Genomic DNA, 26,275 nt, shown 5'->3' on the forward strand with positions numbered 1-26,275 from the left:
TGTTCCCGGGCCGAGTCGAGAGCTCGCCACTACCCAGAGGCACCAAGTCAAGTCCTGGCCCTGGCGGCATTCAAGCACCAAGTCAAGTCCTGTCCCTGGCAGCTTCCCAGTTCTGAGTCAAGTCCTGGCCCTGGCGGTCTGTGATTCCTGTCCTACCCCCCTGTCTGAATCCTTTCTCTGCCCCTTCACCTCTAGCCCTCATCTGCAGCCCCCGCCTGCCCTTCGGTCTAGTTCTATTGCCGGAGCTAGATAGGTATTGTCTGGTGTGCTTTCGTGTTGGTCTCGTCTTGTCCTCGCCTCCGTGGGGTAAGTCAGGCCGTCTTGCCGTTGCCCCGCGGGGGGTCATGAGTCCCGGCCCTATGTCCTGTACCCAAGGAGGGGTGCCGGCTCTCTGTTCTGAGTGCGAGGCCCGGCCCTATGTCCTGTACCCAAGGAGGGGCCCCGACTCTGTGTCCCGTGTATGTGTCCATGTTCCATGTACCTGCTTTCCCCAGACTGAGGCTCTGTGTTCCCATGTTCCTCCTCTCCCTAGCCCATGTCATGTCCATGCCTGGTTCTGGGTCCAAGCCCAAGGCAAGACCCAGGTACTGGGTCCTTGCCCAGTCTCGGGCTCGGAGTCCATACCCTAACCTCTTCATGTCTCCTCTAGTCCTGGGAGCCGATACCGAGTCCTAGCCCAGACGCTTGGTCCCAGCCTAGTCGTAGTCCTCAGTCCTTGTCCAGTTCGCTACTCCTGCTCCTGCCTAGCTCTCCTGATATCGAACAATAAACTAAATTTAATTAACCTCACAAGATGTGTCTTGCATTTGGGTCCACCCTTGCTCCCTATGCCCCCACCATTGTGACAGTTCTATGTTCTAATGTTGGAGTCACCATCCAGGCCAGATGCTTCCTGTGTGTTCACTCTCTGGAAAGCTGATTAACCGTCTGTAACAGTGTCTGTGGGAAGCTGTAGCGAACGAGTGTTCTTTCATTGCTCTTCAAAGAGCAGAGAATTGACAACACCAATCCAAGAGCTTCCCATTACAAGCATTGATATAATCAGAGTGGGAGGGAGTGTCGTTGTCAATGATGCTGCCTGATTCTCTTTTATAGTTTGTGATAGCATGCAAGCCCTGCCATTATATATGTCTGGTCATGGACTCAATTTTGGTCTGGTATCATCTCCTGGCATACTTGATAGCTTTATGAAGGTTGTAGCGTGATTTTCTTTAAGGATTGGAGTCACCCAGTTTTAAACACCACAGATTTGGACTTAAGTATGGTCTAGGTTTCTTAGTTCATCCATGCATTCAGGTTGTTCCATTAATATCTAGAGTCTATTACTTTCCTGGTTTGACTTAATTCAATGACTGAATCTCCACAGCCCCTCAATATTCAACATCCTCTGCATGAAAGTACCCTTTCCTTATCTCAGTCCTGAGCAGCCAGGCCCTATTAAAGGTCTGATCTTAACCTATACTTCATCTCTCTGTATTCTCAATCTAGCTATTTCCTGAATTTAGCCATTTTAGCTGAAATTGTGCCCAAAAGTTCATTGAATGCTTTCAGTTTAATTCCTCGATATTAATTGCATTCTGTGCCAGATTTTTTCAAACATAGAAAGTCATAGTCATAGTCATACTTTATTGATCCCGGGGGAAATTGGTTTTCGTTACAGTTGCACCATAAATAATAAAGAGTAATAAAACCATAAATAGTTAAATAGTGATATGTAAATTGATTCTGTTGGTGTCTCCTACCCTCAGCCTGCTGCCCCAGCACACAACAGCAAACATGATAGCACTGGCAACCACAGACTCGTAGAACATCCTCAGCATCGTCTGGCAGATGTTAAAGGACCTCAGTCTCCTCAGGAAATAGAGACGGCTCTGACCCTTCTTGTAGACATGCTTAGTGTTCTTTGACCAGTCCAGGTTATTGTCAATTCGTATCCCCAGGTATTTGTAATCCTCCACCATGTCCACACTGACCCCCTGGATGGAAACAGGGGTCACCGGTACCTTAGCTCTCCTCAGGTCTACCACCAGCTCCTTAGTCTTTTTCATATTAAGCTGCAGATAATTCTGTTCACACCATGTGACAAAGTTTCCTACCGTAGCCCTGTACTCAGCCTCATCTCCCTTGCTGATGCATCCAACTATGGCAGAGTCATCCGAAAATTTCTGAAGATGACAAGACTCTGTGCAGTAGTTAAAGTCCGAGGTGTAAATGGTGAAGAGAAAGGGAGACAAGACAGTCCCCTGTGGAGCCCCAGTGCTGCTGATCACTCTGTTGAACACACAGTGTTGCAAGCACACGTACTGTGGTCTGCCAGTCAGGTAATCAAGAATCCATGACACCAGGGAAGCATCCACCTGCATCGCTGTCAGCTTCTCCCCCAGCAGAGCAGGGTGGATGGTGTTGAACGCACTGGAGAAGTCAAAAAACATGACCCTCACCGTGCTCGCTGGCTTGTCCAGGGTCCAAGAAGAGTCCAAGACGATAGAAGTTGAAGACAGAAAAGAATGAAAAATATGCTGGGATTGCAAATACATAATAAATGCACATACAACATTTTGAGCAGAAGCAACAGTATTGTTTTACTTCTTTTGCATTGGCTAGATCCCAAAAATAAAGAATACGTCTAGCTGTTTTATTGTACCAGTGATCCAAAGACATGAACCAATGAACAGGAAAGCCAAATTTAAAGTTAAATGTAATGGGGTGTAATTCCTAAAGCTTGCAAACGGACTGACAGTAATTTGAATTGATTAAATTTACTAACAATACTTAAAAGCTGTCTTCTCACTTTCTGCAAATACTCTGGATGCTTGTTACTGGAACAGATGCTCTGCTTCTCAGATTTTCCAGTGAAAATATTTATGGAGGAGATGGACACATAGATATGAACTTTCATATTTGGGTTTCCACTGAACCCTTCATTTTTGATATAAATTATAGGGTACTGAATGTCTGAAATGTTGCCCTGGGCGTTCTTTCCAGTGTTGCAATATCAGTATGATACCTGTCATATCTGTATGGTTAATGAATACTTACCAGTAGCAGCATGAGCAAATTATATCCTTTTCCACTTGCTACAACTCCATCAGTCAACAAGTACATCAACTGAAACCCTACCTAATATTCATGTACCCTCAACTCCAGCACTCAGCAGCGTTTGAAGGGTGATTAGGCTGAGTGGATGTTTCAGGATAAGGACCCTTTATTAGTAACACAAGAGATTCTGCAGATGCTGGAAATCCAGAATAACACATCAAATTCTGGAGGAGCTCGGCAGGTCAGGCAGTATCTACAGGGTGGAATAAGCAGTTGACGTTTTGGGCCGAGACTCTTCATTAGAACTGGAAAGGAAGGGGGAAGAAGTGAGGTGGGGGAAGGGGACTGGCAGGCAATAGGGAAGAGAAGAGGCAGGAGGGAGATATTGCTAGAAGTTAGAGAGATCACTATTCATGCCATCAGATTGAAGGTTATCCAGACAAAAATGAATGAAGCAGCACTTCATCTATTGGGGTTATCTACTACATCTGGTGGTCCCAATGCAGGTTCCTCTAGATTGGTGAGACCTGACGAAGATTGGGGACCACTTTGTTGAGCACAACAGACGGGATTTGACGGTGGCCACCCGTTTTAATTCTACTTCTCATACCTGTTCTGACACGTCAGTCCATAGCCTCCTCTACTGCCACAATGAGGCTACTCTCAGATTGGAGGGGCACAACCTCATATCTGTCTGGGTAGCCTCTAACCTGATGGCATGTTCATTGATTTCTCTAACTTTCAGTAATTTCTCCTTATCATCCTTCTCTCTTTTTGTATTTTCCATTCTGAGTTCCCTTCTCCTCAGCTGGTTATCACCACTCTCTGGTGTCCCCTCTCCTTCCCTTTCTCCCAGGGTCCTCTCTCCATTCTTGTCATATTCCTTCATCTTCACCTTTTCCATCTACCACCTTCCAGCTTCTCACTTGACACCCCCCTCCTCCACCTACCTAACCCTACCTTCCTCCTCGCTTGACTTCCTCTATCACCATCCAGCTTGTACTTCTCTCTGTTCCCCCACCTGGCTTCTCCCCCCTTCCTTCCTGTCTTGATGAAGCGCCTTGGCCCAATGTGTTGACTATCTATTCCTCTCCATAGATGCTGACTGACCTGCTGCTGAGTTCCTCCAGCATTTTATGTGGTTAGCCTTTATTAGTTTTTGTTTTTAATATCTGAATGTTAAACAACTTTGCTTAACCAGATTCATTAAGAATCTGCTTGCTGTTACAGAACTGAACGCAGAAATAATTTTCACTTAAATAGGCACCAAGTTCTATATTGATATAGTCCAAAAATTAAACCAATGGGGAATAACATTATTGTTATCCAAAAGCAAATTAATATAAAAAATAGATGCTAGAAAGGCTCAGCAGATCAGAAAACACGCCTGAAAAGCATCAAATCGACTTAAACTATGACCTGTATCTATGCTGGGGTTCTGACCATGATGTCGGATTCTTATAAACTCAACTTCAAGTCATGTTTTGAATGGCCAAAGAAAGCAGGAGATGCATGAAAGTTCTTTAGGTTTATCTAAGATAATGCCTGTACGTAAAACTGAGGTGCTCCTGAATTTTTTTTTTTGGTTTTTGCTGGTTAAATAAGATTTGTTTGTTCTTTAAATTTTCTTGAAAACCACTTGTACAGAGTAATGTTATAACCAACAGCAGCCTATTAAAATTCAGCATGGTATTAATTTAACTCACAATACTGACTTGTAAATGGTATGGTTAATAATTTGCACTTTATATCTAAGTGGTATAACGGTACCGAGAAATTTTAATAGGTTACCTGTAAAGGTTATTGAGCTCTTAGCAGCATAATAGATAGGCACACAAATGCGGAAAATGAACTCAAAATTTGCAGTTAACAACAGTAAGACTTGGATTTGACTTGAGCAGGGAAAATTCCTGTTCTCATTTGATGGTTGTAGATAACCATGAATATCTGAACAATCAGCTGTCCTAGAAGTTCAGCTGGAAGTATAGACCATTGGAATCCTGGAACAGATGGAAGCTTACAAGGATAGTCAGATTACAGTTTGAAGCTTCAATCCATTGCTAGCCTAGTGTCTTAATACCCAAGGTCTGACGTGCCTCTGTAAATGAGACTAGTCAACTTCAGTCTAAGTATTTGTTTGAAATAGTGGGTGTTAAAAACTAAAACAGATTCTAAATAGATCAAGGGACTAACTAAGGAATAAAATGTGTTACCAAATGGAAAATGCTCACAATCCAAATTTAGCACCTACTGAAACCTTTAAAACTTCAGCTGTGATAGTATAGGCACTATTATTGAAGCAATTCCTGCGAGCAAACATTTAGTAAGCTAATTACAAGCCACAACCAAAGCCAGATATTTCTCCTTTTGAGTTCAGCCTCTGAGTAGAATATTTATTTTTCACTTTTTAATTAATTCATTATTGAATTCTGACCACATTAGTCATTATTTTCCAGCAGTTGGGAGCAGTAGGATTATGTAATCCCTGAAATGGACAATTTTCATAGCAAAACTCAGTGTTAATTTAAAATTGTAGATTTTTTCTTTGATTTGTAATTTTACTTCGAGCAAGATTTACTGTTCGGTTGGGCATATCAAATGCCGTTATCTATTAACAATATGAAGTTAATAGCAGTAAATGTATAATTAATATCTGAAAGAGAAAGCATAATACCTTGCCGGAAATGATTTCATTATTCATTTTTTATTTCATTTTTTATTGTAGTTATAGTTTCACAGAACTAGACTTCTTTTGATGAATTAAACTGGTAATTATTAAAATAAAGAGGGTAGTGGTATAAGGCACCATGTTAAATTATATAAAATTATTAGAGAGAGAATAGTTTGATTATTCATCTCAGAATGAACATTCTAGTCATCAGACTAGAGTGTAGTTTTATCTTTCTACTCTTTATGTAACCATCTGAGAATAAACTTATGGTTACATAAATAAAGAGTAGAAAGATAAGGTACATTCTAGTTTGATGAATGCAATTATTCTTTCATATTTTGAGTGATATTATTCTGCCTAAGGCCCTGCTATTAATAATAAGAGAATGTTTTTGATTAGCATCTCTGGAAAACCCTAAAACATATTGCAGATTTTTTGTTATTAACTCGGTTGTGAGCACTGACGCTAACATGAGAATTACTTTACATGCAACGTTATGCACTCAAGTTTGTGAATTAGCAGTTACTCACTTACCTATTTGTAAATGTTGCATTATTTTATGAATTTTGTATTGAGACTGTTAATCTGGCATCTGTAATGAGTGTTCTTGTGTGTGTTCCAGAATCCGGTATCATTAGTTTGATCCTGTCAAAACACAAGATACTGTAATTGAGACTGGTTTCTGTAGCTGACCAGTTCTGTTAGTTTGATTTGTTAATATGTAAGGTAATTATGATTGATTTACAATATGTACAGTAGCAAGATGGTATAGTATGCTCTATTCTCAACTTTGGTATTGAAATTAGTTTTCATGTGCTTGGTGAGCATGGAAACAGACAGCAATCTTCACAGCAAGGGAACACAAGGTAATGACCAAGGTGGTCAATATTTTAGTTTGAAGCCCTGCATTAGGTCTTGGTGTATAGAGGGAAGATAGAAGTGCGAGGGAAGAGTGTGACAGAGGCTGGTAGGAGATAGGTGGAACAAGATGAGGGGAAAATAATGGTCAAAGGTGTATCCACAGACATCTGGATTGACCCCAGCTATATCTGCCCCTTTGTTGGGTTTATGGAACCATCATTGATCCAAAGTTACTCTAGCACCCCGTCCCAACTCTTTGTCTGCTACATCAATGAATGTTTTGTAGCTGCACCTTGCATTCTTGTGGAACTCATCAATCTTATCAGCTTTACCGCTAACTTCCGCCCTGCTGTCAAATTCACCTGGCGTTTTTCTGACACTTTTCGCCTTTTCTGGATCTCTATGCCTTCATCTCATGGTACAAACCAGCCACCAATATCTATTATTAAATCCACCAATGCCCAGAGTTTGACTTTGCTGTGGCAGTGGAGAAGGATGAAAACAGACACATTACAATGGGAATGGGAAGGAGAGTTGGAATGACGTGCATCCAGAAGGTCAAGATGACTGTTGGGAATGGAGTCTGGGTGCTCCACAAAATTGTTGCCCTGTCTATACTTAGTCTCAGTGATATAGAGGAGGCCATAGAACATAGAACAGAAAACATAGGATAGTGCAGCACATTACAGGCCCTTCGGCCCACAATGTTGTACCGAACCTCAAACCCTGCCTCCCATATAACCCCCCACCTTAAGTTCCTCCATATACCTGTCTAGTAGTCTCTCTCTTAAACTTCACTAGTGTGTCTGCCTCCACCACTCTCAGGCAGTACATTCCACACACCAACCACACTCTGAGTAAAAAACCTTCCTCTAATATCCCCCTTGAACTTCCCACCCCTTATCTTAAAGCCATGTCCTCTTGTATTCAGCAGTGGTGCCCTGGGGAAGAGGCGCTGGCTATCCACTCTATCTATTCCTCTTATTATCTTGTACACTTCTATCATGTCTCCTCTCATCCTCCTTCTCTCCAAATAGTAAAGCCCTAGCTCCCTTAATGTCTGATCATAATGCATACTCTCTAAACCAGACAGCATCCTGGTAAATCTCCTCTGTACCCTTTCCAATGCTTCCACATCCTTCCTATAGTGAGGCGACCAGAACTGGACACAGTACTCCAAGTGTGGCCTAACCAGAGTTTTTTTATAGAGCTGCATCATTACATCGCGACTCTTAAACTCTATCCCTCGACTTATGAAAGCTAATACCCCATAAGCTTTCTTAACTACCCTTTCCACCTGTGAGGCAACTTTCAGGGACCTGTGGACATGTACCCCCAGATCCCTCTGCTCCTCCACACTACCAAGTATCCTGCCATTTACTTTGTACTCTGCCTTGGAGTTTGTCCTTCCAAAGTGTACCACTTCACACTTCTCCGGGTTGAACTCCATCTGCCACTTCTCAGCCCACTTCTGCATCCTATCAATGTCAAATATCATATCATGGACACTTCCTGCATGAGACCATAATGGAGAAGGTACCTTCTAACAGTAGTGCGATCACTCATGTCAAGTATGATGTTCTCCTAAGGGGACCGGGATGTTAGGTTGAATTCCCTTAATGAAGAATGCCTGTGTGTGACTTTGTTTAACATGGGCTGATACATGGGCAGCTACCGTACGGTCCTTGATAGATCCAGTTCAGGGTCGAGTGGCATGGAATGAAAGACAACTGGGGACATTTGACGGGTTTCCTCCATCTTCACTGCTATTGTGATGGGTCATAATCTTCTGCCAGCTCCACCATTGAGCTATGGATGGATAGTGCTCTGAGCCTTCTCTAAACCTCTAGCCACCCTGTATACTCACTTTCTCCATATTTCCCACTTCTCTTCTCAAGATGGGGCTTTCTGCTCCAGGGTATTACAAATGTTCTCCTTCAGAAAGTGTGCCTTCCCCTCTGAAGTAGTTGATGGAGCCCTTCCATACAATTCCTCCATTTCATTGCACATTTGCTCTTACCACCCTCTCTCCAGATAGAATGGCAATAGAGTTCTCCTGGTTCTTACCTATTGCCCATCCAGCATATTGCCCTTCACTATTTCCAGCAGATTGAAGGAGGTCCCATCGCCAGTTACATCCTTTACATCTCAACCCGTTTTGTTTCTGTAGGGACCCCTCTCTCTGTGACTCTCTGATCCACCCACCCTTCTTGTCTGGCACATTGTCCTGTAACAGTAGGAGGTGCAATACAGCTCTCTACACCTTCTCTGTCACCAGAATTCAGGACCCTAAACAACCCTTCAAGGTGAGGCACAGGCACATCCTTCATTCTGGTCTAATACATTTGGTGCTGAGATGTGGTCTCCTCTATATCAGTGAGACCAAGTGCAGAGTGGGTGATATTTTGCAGGCACCTATATTCTGTTTGTAATGGCCAACTTGAGTCTTGAGTTGCATGTCATTTCAATTCAGTTTTCCATTCCCACATTGGTCTGTCCTCCTCGTTCTCCGCTGTCACGGTAAGGGCAAATACAAACTAGAAGAGTAACACCTCATATTCCTCTTGGTTATACCATGACTCACCACCCTGACTCCATCTGCCCATCATTCTCCCTCAATCACCCCAACCCATTAATCTTGTTCCACTCACCATTTACCAGCCTTCATCTCAGCACTCCCTCCATCTCTATATTCTAGATATCTTCCCTGTACATTCTGAGTCCTGATGGAGGGTCTTCACCTGAAACTTTGAACACACCTTTGACTCCACAGATGCTGCATGACTTGCTGAGTTCTTCCAGCAGTCTGTTTTGTTTTTATTTCAATCTTCATGTCAAGTCAGATTGGCGTCACTGAACTGCTGCTATCCATTCATCCATTAAATAAGCCATCTGGACTGGGCTGTTCACCATGGTCACACTCTGCACATAAGCTCTTTCATGAAAAATTCTGAGTTAGATACAGAAAGTGTTGTAAACATGCTAGTGCCACACTGGTTGTAGCTTTACTGAATTAAAAATCTCTACAAAATTTCTTGAAGAAATGCAAGGTTCCTGGAGTGAGTAATCAAATTTTACTTTGAAGCTTAGGCATGAGGCTGAAACAGTAAAGAAAATTTTGCATTGTCTGCTATTTATGTCAGTACTGGGGTTGAAAATTTACAAAGCCAACTGCAATATGTCTGGGAAATTGAAAACCAAGGTTCCAACTACAACCTGATGTAGCACTGGAGGTGGCCAATGCACAGCTGTGCATCTTAGGTAAAGCTGTCCAATTGTCTGTAATATCTCATTATACAATGTTCTTTTCCCCCAAAACTGTTGATTTAATTCATTTTTGAAAGTTACCGCTTCTCTTTCAGGTCAGGTGTCACAAGCTTCACCAGCTTCTGCAGACTGTCTGCATAAATTAAGTTACATTGTTTCTGACCATTCGATTACTTTTTCTCATGAACCTTATTTGCTATATTTCATGTATGTACATTACATCTTCTTCTTGGGCCCTTAGCCCCCAATGGAGCACAGGCCACTGATGACCTCCCATCTCTATCATCCAAAAGTCAATTACATGGTTAGAGTTCATCAATGTTTCTGCAATCCACTGTACAGAGGATTGGCTTGTGCAGAGCCCTGTTGACCAGCCTTACCCGTTTCTACTTCTCATGACAGGGACGTAGGGTTGGACCTTGAGAGACATGTACAGTATATGCATGTATTTACATTTGACCATCTTCTATTCATCCTTGGCCTAATCCCCAAGTCATTTTTACATTATTTCTCTTTTCACTTTATTTCATTCTTTCAAGGGGTGTTGGCCTTGCAGGCAGACCAACGTATAATTGCCCATCCCTAGTCAGCCTTGAGAAGGTGGTGATGAGTTGCTTTCTTGAACCTCTGAAGTCCTTAAGACATGAGTATACCACAATGCTGTGAGGGAAGGAGTTTCAGAATTTTGGCCTAGCAGTGGTTAAGGAACAGCAATAAATTTCCAAGTCAGCACAACTTCCAGGCGGTAGTTTCCTTGTTTCTTCTGTCCTTGTCCTCTAGTTGATGGAGGCTGTGGGTTTAGAAGGAGCTGTCTGCAGAATCTTGGTGAGTTGCTGCAATGCCTCTTGTATATGGTACAAACTGCTACTATTCTGTGTTGGTGCTTTGCAGCTCCATTTGTAAGACTGTGGTTTGATTCCCGCCGCTGTAAGAATGGTATACATTCTTCCTGAGACTACTTTGGTTTCCTTCGGTTTTCTCCCACATTTCAAAGGCATATGGTTAGGGTTAGTGAGTTATGGGCATGCTCATAGAAGTTGGCATAGAAAGCATAAGGACACAACATATATCTTGCTGATTTGATTTGACATAAACGATGCTTTTCACCATGTGTTTTGATGTACATGTGGCAAATGAAGCCTATCTCTCTTTAAACGTTGATGGTGTGATTGAATGGTTATGGATGTGGTGCTTATCAAGCCTCCTGTATAGTGGTGAGTTTCTTGAGGGTTTTTGAAGCTGCACTCATCAAGGCAAGTGAAGATAATTCCATTACACTCCTAACCTGAGCAATGTAGATGGTGGATGGCTTTGAGGGGTTAAGCTGTAAGTTGCTTGCCACGGTATTCCTTGCCTCTTGTCCGTCCTTGTAACCACATTGTGCATAGGAATACTCCAGTTCAGTTTCTGGTCAATGGTACACCAGAACATTAATAGTAAGAATCACTTGGCCTTGGATCACCTGGACAATAACAGTATCTATCCAGGCTGCTGTTTATTGATTACAGCTCAGCGTTCAACACAATCAGACCTTCATTTCTAATCAATAAGCTCCAAAATTTCAGCCTCTGTACTTCCCTCTGCAACTGGATTCCTGACTTCCTTATCAGGAGACCACAGTCAGTGCAGATAAGAAATCGTTGACAATCAACACTGTCCTCTTCGAGGGATTAGCGTGAAGTGCCGATTAACCTCAATCACAGTAGTCCACTATCAAGATATCATCATAGTTGATAGATAGCAATAGACCAGTGATAAGGAGAAATAGCTCACTAGCTCTGGCAGACAGCAGCGGAGCCATCTACCTGGTCAACATCAGTTAGATGGCCCCTCTTCATAATTCTCCCTTGTACACTAAACTAAGCACTTTATTTTAATGGGTTGGTAAATGCTCCCTATCCATCATTATTCTAATTCCCCCAGTCACTGCACCAACTAATAATGTACTGGTCTGTCTGTTTTAGAATTTGTAATCGATTGAAATATCAAAGGTTGGTATTATAAATTCATAAACATCCCTTAAAATTCTCTTCAGCATTCATAGTATCATTGGGCATCAGCGGCCTTTATGGTTATGATGGAAGGTTCAAACTTGCTCAGCAGTTCCTAGGAGATGGCGTATTAATCCACAGCAGAATGTTCCTAAAGTGTTAGGAAGACCGTTGTAGGCTAAGCTTGCTTAAAAATCTGGAAAATAAAATAGGTTCCCTGTGACCTACAGTGCACTAGGAGTACTTAAAAAACTGACATTGCATGAGAAACCATTTTAATTACTTACAAAATTAAGTTCTTTGTCATTGGAATTATTTGACTGTTCTCTATTGCAATGATACTTTCAATGAAAGGATATTATTTTCTTCAAATTCCTTTGCTCTGTTGTCTGTACCTGTTTGAGAATGCTTTGGGCTATATCCTGAGACTGTGTAGTACAACAAAGGAATAAGAATACATTTCTCAGTGTTTTTATTCTGCTGGACGCTATGCCTTTTGAGGCAATAGATTCTCTGAGACTTAAGTTACTCAGGCATTTAAACTTCAAAGAGAGAAATAAACTATTTATAATGCCTACTTTTTATTTCAGTAAGTGTAAGTGTAATAAGATAGAAGTTTAGGTTGGAAATTAATTGGTGTATGGGAAAGTGAGAGTACAAACCAAATAGAAATTCTGGACTAGAATGGAAAGAACACAACTAGTGTACGTTAAATAAGAAATTTATTTCTAAACTTGGAGTTGGAAACATAGCTTGGAGTATGATGGAGACACAAGAGATTGCAGGTGCTGGAAGCAGCTAAATACAGTCTGCTGGAGAAACTCAGAATCTGTGGGCATTTCAGGTTGAAACCCCACATCAGGTCTCAACTTGCTTTTATTATTAGAAAATCCAGCACTTCACTTCAGATGTCAATAATTATAACGTACAAATAGAATCAGGAATCCTTTGCAGTTGAATTTGAAACTTGGAATCTCAACACTATGATCACTTTCATCACTTTACACTTAAGTAGACTTTGTGTGTTTTTTGTTCCAAATGAGGTTGAGTGGGGTAATAAATCAGTCATGATGGAATAGCGGAGCAGACTCAAAGGGCTGAATGGCCCTTTTCTACTTCTGTGTCTTATAGTCTTACATTCTAATTTATGTTTCTTTTTTTTTGAGAATGCTGCTCATACAGTCCTGTATCTTAAGCACATATATACAGTATATATAGCTATGATGCCTAAGACTTTTGCATAGTACTGTATTTGTTAAAGAGGAGCCAAGAGTGAGTTTTTAAATCTCACAGGAGCAAAGGATGTTAGGAATGGTGAGGGTGGGGTGCCAGAGGAGGGGTGTGGGTCAAATGACAGAGAAAGAGTGCCGGGGTGAGGGTGGGGTGGCACAGGTGCAGACACACCCAGCCCTGAGACACCAGGCAGGGTCATTTGATTCCTAACAACTGGTTTGCTGTTCATTACAGAATAACTCTCTGGTGCTCCTTCCTCTCTCCCTTCTCCTATTCCCATCCATGATTCCCTTCTCCCTGCCCCCTTCCCACATTACAAAATCAGCTTTATCATCACTCATATAGGTTTCTTTTGCGGCAGCAACACAGTGCAATACATAAAATTAATACAGTATTGTGCAAACGTCTTAGGCACCCTAGCTTATATGTGCCTAAGGCATTCGCACAGTACTATATTAATTTTAAAAGTCTAAATGATTCAGCACAGACTAGATGGGCCGAAGGGCCTGGTTCTGTGCTGTACTTTTCTATGACTCCATGATGATATGTGCTAGTGCTGCTGCTGTACTTGTGCATATGACAATAAACTCAACTTTGCCATTGTCTTTGAGCTTACATTGCTAACCACTTGTAGCCATTCACTTTATAACAGCTAATCAGAATCCTTGAAATGAAGGAAGTGAGTAAATCTTAGACAACAAAATTTTTTGCTGCAGCTGTATCCACCTTTTCACCAAATTAAATAATTGACACAGGAAAAAGAAATTACCTTGTATAAGAAAGGATGCTTGGTTTACATGTGACTACAGACATGGGTTGGTGGTTGACACTTAGGACCTGACAGTTACTACCGGAATTGTTAAGATTTGCCTGAGCTTCATGGCGTTTGACTAGTGCTACTGATGTAGTCTCACCAGTTCCCCTCATAAGTAGAGAACAACCTCCATACTTTTTATTCTGACATCTTCCCCCTTCCCTCCCAATCCTGAAGAAAAATCTCAGCCTGAAATATTGACTCTGTATTCATCTCTATATGTACTGCCTGGTCTGCTGAGTTCCTTCAGCATTTTGTGTGTGTTCCCCCATATTTGCAGTTTACTTCATTACAAATAATACCATATGACCAGAAGATATAAGAGCAGAATTAGGCCACTTGGCACATTGAGTCTGCTCTGCCATTTCATCATGGCTGATCCAATTTTCCTTTCAGCCCCAATCCCTTTCCTTCTCCCCGTATCCCTTCATACTCTGACCATTCAAGAATCTATCAACCTCTGCCTTAAATATACATAAAGACTTGGCCTCCACAACTGCTTGTGGCAAAGAATTCTACAGATTCACCACTCTCTGGCTAAATAAACTCCTTCTCATCTCTGTTGTAAAAGAATGAGCCTCTATTGTGAGACTGTGTCCTCTGGTCTCCCACCATAGGAAACATCCTCTCCACAGCAAGGCCTTTTACCATTCTATAGATTTCAATGAGGTCGCCCTTCATATGACAAGCCATTCAAACCTGGAATCATTTTTGTGAATGTCCTTTGAACTCTCTCCAGTTTCAGTACTTCCTTTCTGAGATAAGGGGCACAAAACTGCTCATGATATTCCAAGTGAGGCCTTACCGTTGCTCTATGAAAACTCATATTATATCTTTGCTTTTATATTCTAGTCATCTTGAAAAGAACGCTAACATCACATTTGCCTTCCTCACCACAGACTCAACCTGCAAATTAACTTTTAGGGGTTCCTGCACAAGGACCCCCAAGTCCCTTTGCACCTCTTTTTTTTGTATTTTCTCTCCATTTAGAAAATAGTCAACCTTTTCATTTCTTCTACCAAAGTGCATGACCATACACTTCCTGACACTGTATCCCATCTGCCATTTAAATGCCCATTTTCCTAATCTATCTACGTCCTTCTGAAGCCTCTCTTACTTCCTCAAAACTACCTGCCCCTCCACCTATCTTCATATTATCTGCAAACTTTTCAACAAAGCCATCAACTCCATCATCCAAATCATTGACATATAATGTAAAAAGAATTCATCCCAACACAGACCCCAGTGGAACGCCACTAGTCACCAGCAGCCAGTCAGGAGAGGCCCCCTTTATTCCCATTCTTTGCCTCCTGTGAATCAGCCACTGCTTTATCCATGCTAGAATCTTTCCTGTAATACCATGGGCTTGTAGCTTGTTAACACCCTCATGTGTGGAACCTTGTCAAAGGCCTTTTGAAAATCCAGTTCACAACATCAACCGATACACCTTTGTCTATCCTGCTTGTTATTTCTTTAAAGAATTCCAATAGATCTGTTAAGCAAGATTTTTCCTTGAGAAAACCATGCTGACTGTACCATATTATATCATGTCCCTTCAAGTACCCTGAGACCTTATCCTTAACAGTCGACTCCAATATCTTCCCAACTACAGACATCAGACTAACTGCCTCTCCCTTCTTGAAGAGTGGAGTGACATTCGCAATTTTCCAGTCTGCCGGAACCATTTCAGAATCTAGTGATTCTTGAAGGATCATTACTAATTCCTCCATAATCCCTTCCAGAATTCTGGATGTACACCATCTGGTCCAGGTGACTTATCTATCTTCAGATCTTTAAGTTTCCCAAGAACCTTCTCTCTAGTAATGGTAACTTCACACACTTCATGCTCCCTGACACGTGGAACTTCCACCATATTGCTAGTGTCTTCCACAGTGAAGACCAATAAAAAATACTTATTCAGTTCATCCGCCATTTCCTTGTCCCCTAATACTGCCTCTTCATCATTGTTTCCCAGTGGTCCATGTCCACTCTTGCCTCTCTTTTACACTTTATGTATCTGAAGAAACTGTTGGTATCCTCTTTAATATTACTTTCATATTCCATCTTTACCTTCTTCGTAACTTTTTTAGTAGCCTTCGGTTGGTTTTTAAAAGCTTCCCAATCCTCCAACTTAACTCTAATTTTTGCTCTATTATATGCCCTCTCTTTTGCTTTTATTCTGAATTTAATTTCTCTTATTAGCTATGGTTGTGTCATCTTTCCTTTAGAGTACTTATTCCTCTTTGAGATGTGTATATCCTGTGCCTTCCGAATTGCTTCCAGAAATTCCAAACATTGCTGCTCTGCTGTTATACCTATCAGTGTTCCTTTCCAGTCAGTTCTGGCCACCTCCTCTCTCATGCCTCTGTAATCCTTTTTACTCCACTGTAATACTCAGACATCTGACTTTACCTCCTCCTTCTCAGATTTTAGGGTGAATTCTGTCATATTATCATCACTGTCCCCTTAGGGTTCTTTTACCTTAACTCTCTAATTCTGATTCATTATACAACACCCAATCCAGAATAACTGATCCCCTAGTGAGCTCAACCACAAGCTGATCTAAAAAGTGATCTCGTAGGCACTCTAGAAATTCTCCATCCTGGAATCCGGCACTAACCTGATTTTCCCAAATCTACCTGCATATTGAAATCCCCCATGACTATTGTAGTATTTTCCTTTTGGCATGCATTTTCTATCTCCCATTGTAATTTGTAGACCACATCCTTACTACTGTTTGGGGGTCTGTATACAACTCCCATCAGATCTTTTTACCCTTGCAGTTCCTTAGCTCCATCCACAAAGTTTCAACACCACCTGACCCGACGTCACCTCTCTCTAATGATTTGATTTCATTTTTTACCAAGAGAACAACACCGTCCGCTCTGCCTTCCCGCCTTTCCTTTCCATATAATGTGTATCCTTGGACACTAAGCTCCCAGCTATAATCTTCTTTCAGTCATGACTCAGTGATGCCAACACATCATACATGCCAGTCTGTAATTGTGCTACAAGTTCATCTACCTTATTCTGTATACTGTGTGCATTCGACTATAGCACTTTCAGTCCTGTATTAACTCTTTTCGATTTTGACCACCTTTTACATTGCAACTCATCCTGTTGACTGCAATTTTGCCCTATCAACAGCCTATCTTCATTACACATTGCTTCTGTTTATAAACCAGCTGCCTCATCTTCAGCACTATCATCTGCCTTTCCTATGATATTTCTTGCATTGAAATAAATGCAGCTCAGGACACTAATTGCACCATGCTCAATCTTTTGATTCCTAACTTTGTCTGAGGTCTTATCCACATCTGTCTCCACAAACTTTCCACTAACTCCACTAACACCAATTGGTTGCTGGTCAAGACTCTTTTACGTAAATTGCTGCAGAAATTCACCTTTAAAATCTCAATCACTGTCCTGATTGAAAAGAAGCTGACTAATGCACTCCCTGCCATGGATTAGAAAGAGAATCCACTAAGAGAAAACCAGCACGAACCTCTGCTTTGAAATCTTGAATGCAGACCTGATTGAAAGGTAGCACTTTTTGCACTCTGACTCTGCCTCTTGCTGATTGGTTGCTCTTCAACTCAGAGAAACTGCCATGAAACTGGTCTTTAAAGTGTTGATCACCGTCCTGATTGAAGGTAGCTTTCTGCCGTGGATTATCCAACAATAAATGGCAACATTCTGTTCACTTTCCTAATTACCAGGAGGGCCAGGTCCCTCTACACTGCAGAGGTCTGCAGTATTTTGTCAATTAGATATTTAAGTATTTTTCTGACCAAAATATGGAGTGTTTTCATTTTCTACAATAACTTTTGATGCACCTTTTCAAATGCTTTCTGGAAATACAAGTACGGCAGTTCCCTTTAAGTATATTTGCTGGGCTTGCTACACACCCAAAGGACTCCAATCAATTACTCAATCATGACTTTCCTTCCACAAGACAATGTTATCATTTCCTGATAACTTGGCTTTTGACTTTGGTAACTTCTAACCGCCCTGGGATAATATTTTCTGACTTTTTTGTTTAATGTGCTGATAACTATAATAATAACTACTCATTAAAAGTTCAATTTTGTTTAGAATTTGTTTACTCTGTCACTTATATTGTGTCTTTACTGGCTTCTGTAGCTATGTTTCTATACTTTCTTCATTATTGCCTAAGACATACAAGTAGGGGAAGATGCCAATTTCACTTAGTTGTGATGTGACAGGGACCTGGGGAAGGCCTTCATGATAACACTGGCAATCGGCCAGGGAAATTTTACTTGTCCCCCTCTATTGCAAAACTGACAACCAGTCAACAACTTTCCGACAGCGAAAAGGCCCCAAATGACTCCAAGTTAAGGTGGCCAAGCCAGGATGCTTGGCTACAGCTTTCCAGCACCCCCCAAAGCTCTCAAAGTTGGCCAAGGCACAAGTGACAAAATCAGTGTTGCTGTCATCAACCTGAAAACATGGCTTATTTTAGAGAGAGTAATACCATCATGTTATGTATTTCATCTAAAGTTGTGTTGTTATCTTAATTGTTTTGTGGAATTCTAATTTATTCCATTCACGAAGCACGAGGCGAGAGTGGATATTGAACTGCTGGAAGCTTATGCTGGGGAGGTAGTAATGGGGGAGAAAGAAATGGCAGATGAACTTAAGTATTTTGCATCAGTCTTCACTGCGGAAGATACCAGCAGAATGCCAGAAATTCGAGAATTAAAAGGGGTCAGAAGTGAGTGTAGTTGCCATTACTAAGGAGAAGATGCTTGGGAAGTTGAAAGGTCTTAAGGTAGATAAATTACTTGGACCAGATTGACTACACACTATGATTATGAAAGAGGAAGCAGAAGAGATTGTGGAAGCACTAGTAATGATCTTTCAAGAATCACTAGATTCTGGAATGGTTCTGAAGGACTGGATAGTTGTGAATATCACTCCACTCTTTAAGAAAGGACCGAGGCAGAAGAAAGGAAACTATAGGCTAGTCAGCCTGACTTCAATGATTGGGAAGATTTTGGAAACCATTATTAAGGATGAGGCTTCAGGCACTTGGAGGCACATGATAAAATGGGCCAAAGTCAGCATGTTTTCCTTAGGAAAAAGTCTTACCTGACAAATACGTTGGAATTCTTTGAGGAAATAACAGGATAGACAAAGGAGAATCAGTGAATGGTGTTTACTTAGATTTTCAGAAGGCCTTTGACAAGTCTGTAAACAAGGTAGAGTATTACATGACAGATACTAGCATAGATAGAAGATTTATGGACTGGCAGGAGATAAAAAGTGGAAATAAAGGGGATCTTTTTTGGTTGGGCTGTTGTTGTATTGTTCTGAAGAGATCAGTGTTGGGACAGCTTCTTTTCATGTTGTATGTCAATGATTTGATTAATGGAATTAATGGCTTTGTGGCCAAGTTTGCAGGTGATACAAAGAAAGGTGGAAGGGCAGGCAGTGTTGAGGAAGCAGCGAATCTGTAAAAGGATGGATTAGGAAAATGGGCAAAGAAGTAGTAGATGGAATCATGTGTTGGGAAGTGTAGGGTTATGCACTTTAGTAGAAGGAATAAAGGTGTAAACTATTTTCAAAATGGGGAGCAAATTCAGATATCAGAGGTGAAAAGGGACTTGGAAATCCTCATGCAGGATTGCCTAAAAGTTAACTTGCAGGTTGAGTCATTGGTAAGGGAGGCAGAGGCAAATCTTGAGAGAACTAGAATGTAAAAGCAAGGATGTAATGCTGAGGTTTTATAACTGCACTTTGGTATTGTGAGCAGTTTTGGGCCCCTTATCTGAAAAAATGTATGTGATGGCATTAGAGAAGGTCCAGAGAAATTTCACAAGAATGATTCTGGCAATGAAAGGGTTAAACATATAAAGAGCATTTGATGGCTCTGGGGCTGTACTTGCTGGAGTTTAGAAGAATGAGGGGGATCTTATTGAAACCTATCGAATATTGAAAGGCCTAGATACAGTGGACATGGAGACGATGTTTCCCTGTAGTGGGGGAGTCTAGGATTTGTGGACACAGCCACTGGACAGAAGGACCTCGCTTTAGAACAGAAGTAAGGAGAAATTTCTTTGCCAAGGCTGGTGATCATTGCTGTATTGGAGGAAAATGAAAGATTTTGTGTTCTGTGTTTGACCAAGACACGGCTTACTCCCGGCCCGCCAGACATGGTGATCAAAGGCTTCATGGTCCACAGGATAGCCCGAACTGCAGATTCAGAAAAGGCAAAAGGTACAGGTATATGTTTTATGATAAAATCTCAGTGATGTTCCAAATGACGGTTTTATTGAACTTATGGTCTCCCAACATTGAACACCTAATGATCAAATGCCATCTGTTCTATTTATCAAGGGAGTTCTCCACAATCCTGACTATGGTTTACATATCACCAGTGGCTGACCATAATCAAGCTCTTGAGATACAGCATGATGCCATTTCCAAACAAGAAACAGTTCATTCTGATCCATTTCAAATCATAATCAGGGAGATCAACCAGGCTTATTTGAAGAAATCCCTGCCCAATTATCATCAGCAAATAACCTGTAACACCAAAGGTCCCAACACACTGGTCCACTGTTAAACTAAGATAAGGAATGCCTACCGTTCCATGCCCAGACCGTTTTTGGTAATTCTGAACACTTGGCTGTCCTGTTCCTGCCTGCATACAGGCAGAGGCTCAAGAGCAAAGCTCCAGAGATTAAGACAACAAGGGTGTAGTCACGGGAGCCAGAGAAACAGCTATGGGATTTCTTCGAGTTGGTGTACTTGGCCATGTACAAGGACTCATCTGTGGATCTGAATGAATACATCATGGTTGTCACGGACTTTATATTGGAAAAAAGTGTGTCCCCACAAAATCATTCAGCGTCTTCGCCAGCAAGAAGCCCTGGGTGGACCATGGGATCTGCAATCTGCTCAGGGCCCAATTAGAGGCATTCAAATCTGGTAACCAAAAGAATTTAAAGATGTCCAGATATGCTTTCTGGAAAGCCATCTCATGAGAAAGTGGCAATTCCAGACTAAACCTGAATCATGAAGGATGCTTGACAGTTGTAGCAGGGCTTGAATGTTATCACCTCTTAAAAAGTGAAATGATGCAACATAGGTGACAGCAGGGGTTCACTTCCAGAGGAGCTTAATGCCTTCTGTGCTTGCTTTGACCATCAAAACATGGAGGAACCATCATGAACTCCCACAGCTCCTGATGATCCTGTGATTTCAGTCTCTGAGGCTGATGCATGAACAGCCTACAGGAGGGTGAACCCACGAGAAGCATCCAGCCCAGATGAGGTATCAAGCCAAGTACTAAAGACCTGTGCTGATCAACTGGCTGGAGTGTTCAGTGTGACCTTTAAGCTCTTGCTTTTGCAGTCTGAGGTACCTACCTGCTTCACTTATACCCGTGCCGAAGAAGAACATGGTAATCTGCCTCAATGACGATCGTCCAATAGCATTTACATTCACAGTGATGAAGTGTTTGAGAGGTTGGTAATGAAACATGTAAACACCTGCCTGAGATGTGACTTGGATCCGCTGCAATTTGCCTACCAGCACAAGAAGTCAGTAACGGTTGCCATTTCCTGGTTCATCACTCAAACATGGATCAACTGAACAAATTAGATGCAGATATCAGAATGCTCTTTATCGACTACAGCTCAGTATTCAATACCATCATCCCCTCAAAACAAATCAATAAACCAAGTTCTCCGCTGAAGCACCTTCGATAACTCCAAAAGACTGAGGTTTGGTAAAAATACTGAAAGGCTTTTATTCGCTGTACAATACGACCTCCATGGTGAGTGTCTGCCCCCAAACTGAGGGGGAGGGGCAAGACGAACACCTTTATACAGGACTCTGTGGGAGGAGCCACAGGAGCAGTCAGCAGAGGGGTGTGTCCAGACAGTTAACCGTATTACAACATATATATGGTTTACCACATTCACCCCTCCTTTTTTAAAAGAGTCCCGCGGGGTGAAGTGACTGACAATATTTAAAACAAGCATATTTACAGGTCAAGTCTATCAGACGGTCGAGTCCGTCGCTGTGATCTACGTAGCACCGGTGGTGATTGCATCAGCGACGGCGGTTGTGCTGGCTCCAGCCTGACTTGAGGTCCCAGCACGTTAGGCGTCGGTAATCCCTCGTGCGTGTGCGTCGCGCCCGGTATGGGAGTGTCGTGTGGTGTCTGTGTAGGACTTGGAGTGCGCAGTGTCTCATGGGTACGTACATTGGTGGGTACGGGGTTAATAGTCACCACGGAGTGTTCAGGGTAGGGGCCCGGTGCTCCTGCGGATGCCAGGTCGCGGATGGAGACCATGTCCTCCCGCTCATCAGGTAAAACCACATCGCATACTGGGTGTTTGTATGAAGTAAGTGAACCCTCTCGACCATCAGGAAGTATTTATTGCTCCTCGCGTGTTTCCGGAGCTGCACTGGCCCCGGGGACGTCAGCCAAGTTGGTAGGGTGGTCCCAGTGGTCGACTTTCTGGGAAAAGAACGGAGCCACTCATGAGGGGTGGCATTGGTGGCCGTGCGTAACAGGGAGCGGATGGAGTGGAGTTCCTCGGGAAGGACCTCCTGCCAGCGGGAGACCGGCAGTCCCTTTGACCTGAGGGCTAAGAGTGTGGCTTTCCACACTGTGCCATTCTCCTTCTCCACCTGTCCATTCCCCCGGGAATTATAGCTTGTGGTCCTACTAGTTGCAATTCCCCTAGCCAGTAGGTATTGGCGCAGCTCGTCACTCATAAACGAGGACCCTCTGTCACTGTGGATATAGCATGGGTATCCGAACAAAGTGAAGAGCTTGTGCAGGGCTTTTATAACTGACGTGGTAGTGGTGTCGGGGCAGGGGATGGCGAAGGGGAACCGTGAGTACTTGTCGATAACATTAAGAAAGTACACATTGCGGTCGGTGGAGGGAAGGGGGCCCTTAGAGTCAACACTCAGTCGTTCAAAGGGGCGGGTGGCCTTGATTAGTTGTGCCTTTTCGGGTCGGTAGAAGTGTGGTTTGCACTCTGCGCAGACTTGGCAGTCCCTGGTCATCGTCCTGATCTCCTCAAGGGAGTAAGGCAGGTTCCGGGCTTTCACCAAGTGGAAAAGCCGGGTGACCCCTGGGTGGCAAAGATCTACATGTAGGGTGTATAGCCGGTAGATCTGCGCACTGGTGCACGTTCCCCGGGATAGGGCATCGGAGGGCTCGTTGAGCTTCCCAGGCCTGTACATGATGTCATAGTTGAAGGTGGAGAGTTCGATTCTCCACCTCAGAATTTTATCGTTTTTGATTTTGCCCCGCTGTTGGTTATTAAACATAAATGCGACTGAGCGCTGGTCAGTTAGCAGGGTGAACCTTTTGCCAGCGAGATAGTGCCTCCAATGCCTAATAACTTCCACTATGGCCTGGGCCTCTTTCTCCACCATGGAGTGCTGAATTTCAGGGCCTTGAAGGGTGCGGGAGAAGAACGCCACTGGTCTTCCCGCCTGGTTGAGGGTAGCAGCCAGCGCAAAGTCGGAGGCGTCACTCTCTACTTGGAAGGGAATGGCCTCATCCACCGCATGCATTGCTGCTTTGGCAATGTCCCCTTTTATGCGGCTGAAGGCCGCGTGGGCCTCGGCAGTCAGGGGGAATGTAGTGGACTTGACCAGGGGGCGGGCCTTGTCTGCGTAGTTAGAGACCCGTTGGACGTAATATGAAAAGAAGCCCAGGCACCTTTTGAGGGCTCTGAGGGTGTTGGGAAGAGGGAATTCCAACAGGGGGCGCATACGGTCGGGGTCAGGGCCAATGACTCCATTCTCCACGACACACCCAAGGATAGCAAGTCGGGTGGTTCCGAACACACACTTGTCCTTGTTATAGGTGAGATTGAAGGCTTTGGCCGCTTGGAGAAATTTTTGGAGGTTGTTGTCGTGATTCTGCCGGTCGTGACCGCAGATGGTGATGTTATCCAGATATGGGAACGTGGCATTCAGTTGGCACTGGTCCACCATCTGGTTCATTGCCCTCTGGAAGACAGATACACCACTCGTGACACCGAAGGGGACGCGCAGGAATTGTTAAAGCCTGCCGTCTGCCTCGAAGGCGGTGTAAGGGCGGTCCTCCTGGCGGATGGGGAGCTGATGGTAAGTGGATTTTAGGTACTGTGCTATCTGATTGACCATATCCGTGACGTGGGGTAGAGGGTACGCGTCGAGCTGCGTGAACCTATTGATGGTCTGGCTATAGTCCACGACCATCCTATTCTTCTCCCCGTTCCGAACAACGACCACCTGCGCCCTCCAAGGACTTGTGCTTGCCTCAGTGACCCCCTCCCTGAGCAGCCGCTGCACCTCCGACTTAATGAAGACTCTGTCCCCCGCGCTGTACCTCCTGCTTTTAGTTGCCACAGGTTTACAGTCGGGGGTCAGGTTGGTGAACAGCAGTGGGGGAGGGATCTTGAGGGTGGAGAGGCCGCAAGTGGTGTCGGTAGTGCGGCTGTTGGCATGGTGTTGGGTGGGATGTGCGGGTCAGTGTGTGTGTGTGGTCAGTAGCAGGGTATGTGACGTATTCCTACAAAACTGGGATTTATGACAGTAATTGGTGGGAGGGGCCCATCATACTCTATTGTCACGCTTTTCAGGTGGCTCTGGAAGTCGAGCCCCAATAGCACAGGGGCGCACAGTTGAGGCATGACCAGTAACGTAAAGTCTCGATATTCTGTGCTCTGCACCACTAGCATCGCTACACAACCCCCCCAGATGTCTGTTGTTTGCGACCCGGAAGCCATGGTGACCCTCTGACTTACCGGCCGTATCACGAGTCCGCAATGCTGTACCATGTCCAGGTGGATAAAACTCTCCGTGCTGCATGTGTCAAACAGGCAGCTTGTCCTGCGCGCCTCCACCAGGATGTCCATCATTGACCTTGTGAACTGGTGGGGAACGCTTTGGTCAAGGGTCACGGAAGCCAGGGTTGAGTCGCTGTCTTGGTCCGGCGTGGTGGGGTGCCCCGTGAGCACCCGTTGGTCGTAGGCGGTGGGAGGTGGCGCCGACCAAGATGGCCGCCCCCATGTCTCGCACATGGTGGTGGTGTGCAGGGAAGATGGCGGCAGGCAAGATGGCGACCCCCATGTTTTGCACGCGGTGCTGCTCAATCCTGCTCACGGTTTGGACTTACAGACCTTGGCGAAGTGGCCCTTCTTTCCACAGCTGGAGCAGGTAGCTTGTCGGGCCGCGCAGCATTTCTGCGGGTGCTTCTCCAGTCCGCAGAAGTAGCACTTTGAGGATTCGTGACTGGCAGCAGCCAAGGTCGATTCGCCAGCGGGTTGCGAGGTCTGCGGCGCCTACGAGGCCATCGGGGGATCACGTGCCTGGAGAGCCTCAGAGCTGTGCAGAGCGGCCTCCAGCGTGTCAGCCAGCTCAATCGCCGAACTTAAGGTAAGATCAGCTGGCGCAAATGCACTGACCTGGTTCCTGTGACGAAGGCGTCTCTGACAAGGAGTTCTGCATGCTGCGCCGCCATCAGCTCCTGTGTCCGTAGGGCCTGGACGAACTCAGCACTTGACTCCCCGGGCCGTTGTTGCCAAGTCGCTAAGCGATGTCGCACGTAGACGCTGTTTATCGGCGGCAGGTATTGTCCTTTGAGGGCACTCATTGTGCCGTCATAGCTCAGCTGGTCTCTGATCAGCGAATAAACTCGTGGACTGACCCTGGAAAGTAGAACTCTGCGCTTCGCTACGGGGTCGGTCGCTTTAGTCTCCTCTAGGTACGCTTCGAAGCAGACCAGCCAGAGTTCGAAAGCGTTTACAGTTTCAGGCGTTTGCGGACCGAGGTCTAACTTGTCGGGTCTCAGAGAGTGTTCCGTGGTTTAAAATGTACAGCGAATAAAATTGAAGCACCTTCAATAACTCCAAAAGACTGAAGTTGGGTAAAATACTGAATGGCTTTTATTCGCTGTACAATACGACCTCCATGGTGAATGTCTGCCCCCGGACTGAGGGGGAGGGGCAAGGCAAAATCGCCTTTATTCGGGAATCTGTGGGAGAAGCCACAGGGGCAGTCAGCAGAGGAGCGTGTCCAGACTGTTAACCCAGTTACAACATATATATGGTTTACCACATCGGCCTCAATACCTCCTTGTGCAATTGGATCCAGGATTTCCTGACCTGCAGACACCAGGCAGTTCGAATTGGCAACGTCTCCTCCACAATCTCCATCAGAATAGGTTCACCACAGGACTGTGTGCTTAGCCCCCCGCTCTACTCACTTTACACTTATGACTGTGTGACACAGCTCCAATGCCGTATACAAGTTTATGAACAACACCACTGTCAAAGGCCGAATCAAAAGTGGTGATGAATCAGAATATAGGAGGGAGATTGAAAATCTGACTGAGTGGTGCCACAACGACAACCTCTT

At 43.9% G+C, this 26,275-nt stretch overlaps 1 protein-coding gene across 13 annotated transcripts in view; it reads left to right on the forward strand.

The window, feature by feature from the left end:
- gcnt3 (glucosaminyl (N-acetyl) transferase 3, mucin type) overlaps positions 1 to 26,275 on the forward strand; it is a 147,015-nt gene that overhangs the window by 44,879 nt on the left and 75,861 nt on the right. For 2 of the 13 annotated variants that reach the window (XM_063068769.1, XM_063068763.1), the window contains exon 3: positions 20,026 to 20,116. The exons of 8 other annotated variants lie outside the window; for them this stretch is intronic. The gene's annotated coding sequence lies outside the window, so the exon portion shown is untranslated. Of the gene's footprint in view, positions 1 to 20,025; positions 20,123 to 20,236; positions 22,105 to 26,275 lie in introns of all 13 variants that reach the window. 3 more of the 13 variants (XM_063068764.1, XM_063068765.1, XM_063068767.1) reach the window with 3 other exon arrangements.

Source organism: Mobula hypostoma, chromosome 16, assembly GCF_963921235.1.
Source record: "Mobula hypostoma chromosome 16, sMobHyp1.1, whole genome shotgun sequence".
Classification (NCBI taxonomy): domain Eukaryota; kingdom Metazoa; phylum Chordata; class Chondrichthyes; order Myliobatiformes; family Myliobatidae; genus Mobula; species Mobula hypostoma.